This window comes from Halyomorpha halys, unplaced genomic scaffold (assembly GCF_000696795.3).
Source record: "Halyomorpha halys isolate HHAL.00 unplaced genomic scaffold, Hhal_1.1 Scaffold434.1, whole genome shotgun sequence".
Classification (NCBI taxonomy): Eukaryota; Metazoa; Arthropoda; class Insecta; order Hemiptera; family Pentatomidae; genus Halyomorpha; species Halyomorpha halys.
This window is the reverse complement of record NW_027114127.1, coordinates 759075-765762: the sequence shown is the minus strand read 5'-3', so window position 1 is coordinate 765762 and position 6688 is coordinate 759075. Positions and strand designations below refer to the sequence as shown.

The window sequence follows — 6688 nt, the reverse complement described above, 5'->3', positions numbered from 1 at the left end:
CAATGATAAGAAAAAGAAAACATTAAATTATTCGAACATCAAAAATAATTCTTACCAATCACAAAACAAAAATGTTCTTTATTTTTTTCCACTAATTAATGTAGACGGCTCTTTTTAATTGTCTTTATTACTTTAATTTTATAAAAGTTAAAAGTATTTTTATTTTATTCTGTATTGTGTTTAACACGATTTTATTCTATAACTACGTTATCATACATTTATATTACGTAGTTATGTATAAATAGTTTATACATATATAGTTATTCATACCACAGCTGATAAAATAAATACTGAGACACACGACCTAGAAGGAGGCCAGCTCCGGACTGTGAGTCAGTGAGTGTGGATCGCGATTAAGGTGTGGTGTGGGCAGATATTAACGCATAATTACAATTAATACCCTGAGCCACGTAATAGTCGTAGCGAACCGATCCATGGAACCTGCTATAATAATATATCTTTTATTCAGTGACGATGTAGTGAGGATAGACAGAAGAAGTCGCCATAGAACCAAAGGCACGACCAATTATTGATCGTTTTCGCAACTGTCAAGAACAGACCGATACGAGCCGTAGAACCATAATTAGATTTTTTCTTAAAAAAAAAAAAAAATAAACAAAAACAAAAAAGTTAGCTCTAACAAGTTCCAATTTGATGCGAACCTGAAAGTTTGTCATAATTTAAGACAAGAAGGTCTTTTTTTTTCTTCCTCTTGATGTTTCATAACTGCCGATCATGGGCGATGGAACATATAACTTTTCCCCATATATTTTTTTTTCTTTTACGGTATAAATTTAGATCGCATTATATTTTTGGACATGATTTAATAATAATTTGAAGGTTATAAAATGTACATTTAAATAATGATAGATAGCTATTTTAAACTGGAGCAGTGAGGGTAACGAAATCCTCTCTGGATTCTTTTTGAATTGGACAGATTAACTAATAATAGCTATAATGTTTTATTTATGAATATGTTAAAGGATAATGGATGGTTTCGGAACTTAAAATAAGGTTTATTTTACTTGCTATGGTTTATTAAGTGTGTTAACTCTCACGAATTTAGAATCGATTTTATTTTCAAACGGGTACACAACGAATTAGATAAATATATGCATAGGGTAGAAATAAAATTAAAATAAATAACAAAGCCTATTTTAATTGTAATATAAATTTTATTAGTGTTACTAACTTTTTTTTCTGAGGCAATATTTTAACTTTTTTTAATGTCTTCTAATTAATGAAAATCGTTGTTCGTTAATTAGCAGTCAGATACGACTTATGTAAGCTTTGATTAATTATCATTAAGAAATACATATACTAATTTATTTCTATAATGCTGTTATGTATTGTCGATGTTTTCTTGAGCAACTAAAACATCTCTGATAGCACTCTATTCATCATAATGATTTCTCTCTGGCGGTGAAATACAAAACAGTTTGAACAAGGTCCCAGAAGCAGGGAAAGAATTTCGTCCGAGCCTATCACAGCTACCTTTCATTTTAATATGACATTTACACTTGGCACGAAATGAAAAAGAAAAAAAAGAGAGAGAGAGAGAACACGAGAACTATCTCACAACAGTTCGAAGGCGAGACACCTGGTTATTTTTTTTATTATTTTTTATGAATTCCTCCAGTAGAAGTAATTCGAATTCCATAGGTATTCTTGTCTAACAGCCGATACACATTATCTCATGCAACTTATTTCTTATTACTTACATATCTACTTTCATTGTAATATATATCTGTACATATTCAATCGCAAACGTACATAAACCTTCGGTACATTTTTTTACAAAAACTATAAGAATTTCTAATTGTTCTACTAAAATACGAAGATTTAAGGTTAATCTACTAAAATACATAACACAAAAACCAAATTTCCTAACCTTTTTAGTAATATTAGATTATCTCGACATTGCACATAATCTTACAATTACCATCAGTCATGCTTTCATTAAATAAAAATTATTTACAATTAATAACGTATTAGTAACGTCTAATAAAAACGTTGAATTTTAATAAATATTGTAAAATCATGCATTGGATTGATGTCAATATATTAATTATAAGTGAATTAATTTTTCTAATCATAATCCTCAACAGATTGTAAGTCTTAATGAAAAGAGATTCGTAAGACCATAAAACAAACATTCACACTAAGACAATTAATTTACTTTTTTAATTTAAAATATAATTATTACCTTAATGTGTATTATGTTTTGATTAAACTGTTTTAGCTGTAATTTTTTTTTTCAAACCTCTTTATTTTAGCTGTAAAATTCTCTGTTATAATATTATAATCAAATTAAAACAATGAAAATGCACGGGAATGTAATGAATGAATCAAATAAAAAAATTCAGTTTGTATTCTTTTCAATTAGTTGTAAACAACTGCTTTGCCGGTGTTCTTAATAAATTTATCACCACTTGCTATTTCTTTGTAATAAATTTTTAATCCATCAGGTAAAACACGCTGCTATAGGACATCTTTAAAATGGTTAGATAACAACTATAATGTGAATAGCGAAATATTTTTATATATTTATACCCAATGATGTGCTTCCTCGTTATCCAAAGTTGGAAATGTATTTTTTTTTTATGAATTATATATTTCCTAAGTTTTATGAGTTATTTACATCACACTATTTTCATATTTCTTACTAAGTTTAGACTTACGAGAATGTTTTTCCCGAAGAGACACAAAAAGGAATTTTCATTCTATTCGGTGGAACTAACTGGAAAATGACCGTGTACAGGAAAATTGCACAAGTTTACCGACATACCATTCCTCGCTTCTTTATGGTATTATTGCGGATTGTCCTACTGTTCCCGAACTGAGTAAGACAATGACACTGGCCTCGAGAAATGGGTCAGTCATATCGAGTAATAGTATCCATGTATTTACGAACGAGGCTGGATATATCACCCGTATCTTAAGGAGACAAAGAAATGCCCGATCATACGTTAATTATACTATTTTTGAAGAAGATGTTACGGACTGCAATAAAAAAGAAAAAAAATATTTTTGAAATATTTATTGATTGGCTTCAGGATAAAATCAAATTAACAATATTCCAATTAAAAGTATATCCAACTTATAACATTTATGTTCAACCAAATCCCTTAGCTACCAAATGTCCAACTGCTGCATTAAATAAAAAAAAATACTAAATTCAAAGATTAAGGAAATTATTCAGCAAATCAGTTTCAATAATATTAAAATGTATTCACTCTCCTCATTGCCAGTTTCCGTCGTGAGATGTGATAGAATGATGAAAATAAACTGTGTTACTAAATTATTTTTAGTTGATCAATTTTAGTTGAGAAATATTTTTTTTTATGCAAGCCATCTTCAAATTGCCATAAGGTCAATCATCAACAAATAATATGGTTCAAAAGTTAATTAAGTTATGTTATAACCATCTGTTTTAGTTGGTTCACTTTGACAATTAGGCTTTCAAGAAGTATTAGTTTAAATTTTAAAAGCTTTCAACGAAAGTAATTTGTTTCGAATAGGAGATAATAGGATCGACAAATATTTACGCAACAATGTGAACTTCATCATGAATCTATAAAAAGGGACCAAAAAAAGTCGGGGCCAAGGTCGCGAAGGGTTGAAAAATCATCCCCGAAAGAGGACTAGGAAAGAGAAGGGAGAGGGATGAAGAGGGATAGGGAGAGAGAGGAGGCCACCGTTAGGCCCGTGTCGGCTCCTTGTTATTCAGGAGGTCCGCGGCATTTACATTGCCATGTCGGGCATCCTCCTGCATATTGCATGCCGCACAGCCGGCCCAAGAAGAAAACTGCCCGTGATCCGGGGAAAAATGTGTCACTGGCATGTCTCTGCCAGCTCTTTAGGAAAAACTAAAAACCGCCTAGCCTCCTGAAAATCGTCTCCTTCCAGGGGTCTATAAATAATTGATAAGTGGATCGGCACGCCTTATAGGGACAGGGCTACAGTTTGGCGTCCTCAGTTTACCACCGGTTAGGCATTAATAAGGGTCGGCTCCTTGTTAAGAGCCGCCATTACTGGGCCAACTTCGACACGAGGGTGACAAAAAAATACCATCTCCCGTCCTCAACTTGTGTGTATATTCAACGATGGATCTCTGTCCGACTGTCTGTCGGCTCTTCCGACAAGGACCACCCTTTTCCCTCTACAATTTACGGCGCGAAAGGGAAAATCGTCGCATTTTTTCCCACAAAAAATATAACAGAAAATAAAACGGAATCAATTTTCTTAAAACGACGATTAGGTAAAATGCTACCTATTTCCATGCCTAACTGCTTGATGGTAGAGGGGTCTGTTATTTCCAACTCATTTTTTTAAGTCCACTTGCTTTTTTTGCATCAATTTTATTCTTAATGATTTATTATATCACGCGCCTTCAAGAACGTATGTATTTATATTGCTTTAAATGCACAATTATTTTCTAAATGAAACATTTTTTTTTTTGTTTAGGAAATGTGAGTAAAATTGAAAAAAAGCAAAGAATTAGGATATCATTGAAAGAATCCAGCCTAAAACCTTCAGCCTTTCAAATATATTTATTCAACATTTCCTCTGGCATCATTAGGACACAAAAATATAAGACAAGCATACTAGAAAAGTGCATCAATCCAACAGTCCTATTCAAACAATCAAATCAAACGGATGCCCCAAGATATTGTGTTAGATTACTCCAACGTATACTATGTAAGATAGTACTGTTTCTTGGACAAAAGTTGGGGAGGTGAATTGTTCATTATCACGATCAATCACCAGATTTTTGCATCAACTAAGGTACCCACTCTAAAGAGGCGAGGTTTTCCCAGGAGGGCTCCCAATGCCACAGAGTTATCTCACGGCTTTACTAACAAAATAAATAATTGTTTTCCACAACCGTGGTAGTCTGTAAGTTGGCATAGCGCTTTACTCATTCAGCTCCCCCGCTGCCATTTTAAGATATAAGGATTGGGTATAGAAGGTAGTCGGGGTATAGAAGTAAAGTTCGCCTTTAGGTTTCTGTAGTCAGTATTCCGAGTATTATAGAGCCCCTGCCCCGTTTCTATTTCTAAGATGTATCTATAGAAAAGTTATGGTTGTGCGCACTATCGAGACTCTGCTCAATATCCATTTCCAAGTTAGATCTTTAAACAAATTATGATTACAGCTTTAATAATTTTAAAAAAATTGGAAGGACCATAATACAAAATGCACAATAAATCAAAATGATGTTGAGAGCAAAGGACAAGAAGAAGAGTGTGGAAGGGAGAGAGGGCTATGGAGAAAGAAAGAGGGTGATTAAAACCATCCTAAGAACATGACTCCCAATATTTAATTTTATAAATTAGAATTTTAGCAGTATTCAAAAACGTTAAGCAGTTTCTTGTCTTCATTATAAAATACTATTTATCACTGGAGGTCGTATAACTGACAGACAGTAAAATTAATTATGATTCTTCAATTAAATTTTGACCTAATGAACTGCTTGAAGCATGGTTTATATATTACCAACGTATGTAAAGAAGTCTGCCGATTAATTCGGTTGTGGAATAATTCATTTTTATATATATCTAATTTCTTCTATTTTAATTTTATAAGTTATTGTTGCGTTTATGTTTAAATTATTATTTTAGATTTTGATGAATACAATCCTTTCGAAGAATTACTTTTGAATGGCCAGAAGTGTTCAAATATGTACTTTGAGCTTCCAGTAGTTCTTTTTTTGATTTATCTTAATAAACATTTTTTTCTCATCTTTTAAACTAATAACGTGATGCTATTTTTTCATCCTTTGTCATATTACGGTTAATCTCATTTCCTTGACTACTATAGCCCGTTTGTTTACCTAATAAACAAAAGATTTCAAAAAAACATTATTGAAATAAATATTTTATTTTATATTCCCCATGAATTAAGTTGCTAAAACCACATCATAACACTGCTTGGGCATAAGCTATATATGAGATCATATATCGACAAGCCAAGGGTCACTAAACCCTAGGATGAAAATATCCCAGTCTGAGGCAACAATGAGCAAGAGGGAGGATTACTCACCAGCTGCCTCATAGTCGATTTCTTATCGAGAAATCGATGATAGCAATCAATTTAATATATCATGATGAAGGTTTTGGTATTTTCATTAGTCGAGACGCTAGTATGGCCGTATTAAAAGACAATCAATGATCTGATTGAACTTATTAATATGATATACAAATATATATAGATATTATAAATTAGCTCATTCCCTAGAAAATACTTTTTAAAAAATCAATATTTAATAAGTTTTAAAAAAAAACAATGTGGCCAAAATATTCTTTAGATATTTTTGGTGCGATTAGTTCTGTCAAATATCATCCTAAGAATCTTAGTCATGTTTAGTTCTTCTGTTCTGAAAATATAAAACAAGTTGTTCTGACCAACTGGAAGCATTAAGCATTGAAGATAAAATGTGTTTCCAATACTTTATAAATTAATTAAATTTTTAATTTCGTTTTATTAATCATAAACATTTATTTATTTATTTACTAAATAATTCAACACACTATCCAAATTTTAGTCTCAAAACATTTATTTCATTTACACGTCCAACGTTTCGGCCAATTCGGCCATCTTCAGGGACATCTATTACAAAAGTTTCTATTATTTGTATGATCCTACATTAATTCAATTCAATTATTTAACATTATTATTTATAATT

The 6688-nt window shown here is 31.5% G+C and overlaps 1 protein-coding gene across 4 annotated transcripts in view; it reads left to right on the top strand.

Moving 5' to 3' along the window:
- The window catches only part of vn (membrane-bound neuregulin protein vein), a 208727-nt gene that overhangs the window by 49180 nt on the left and 152859 nt on the right, over nt 1–6688 (top strand). The window lies entirely within an intron of this gene.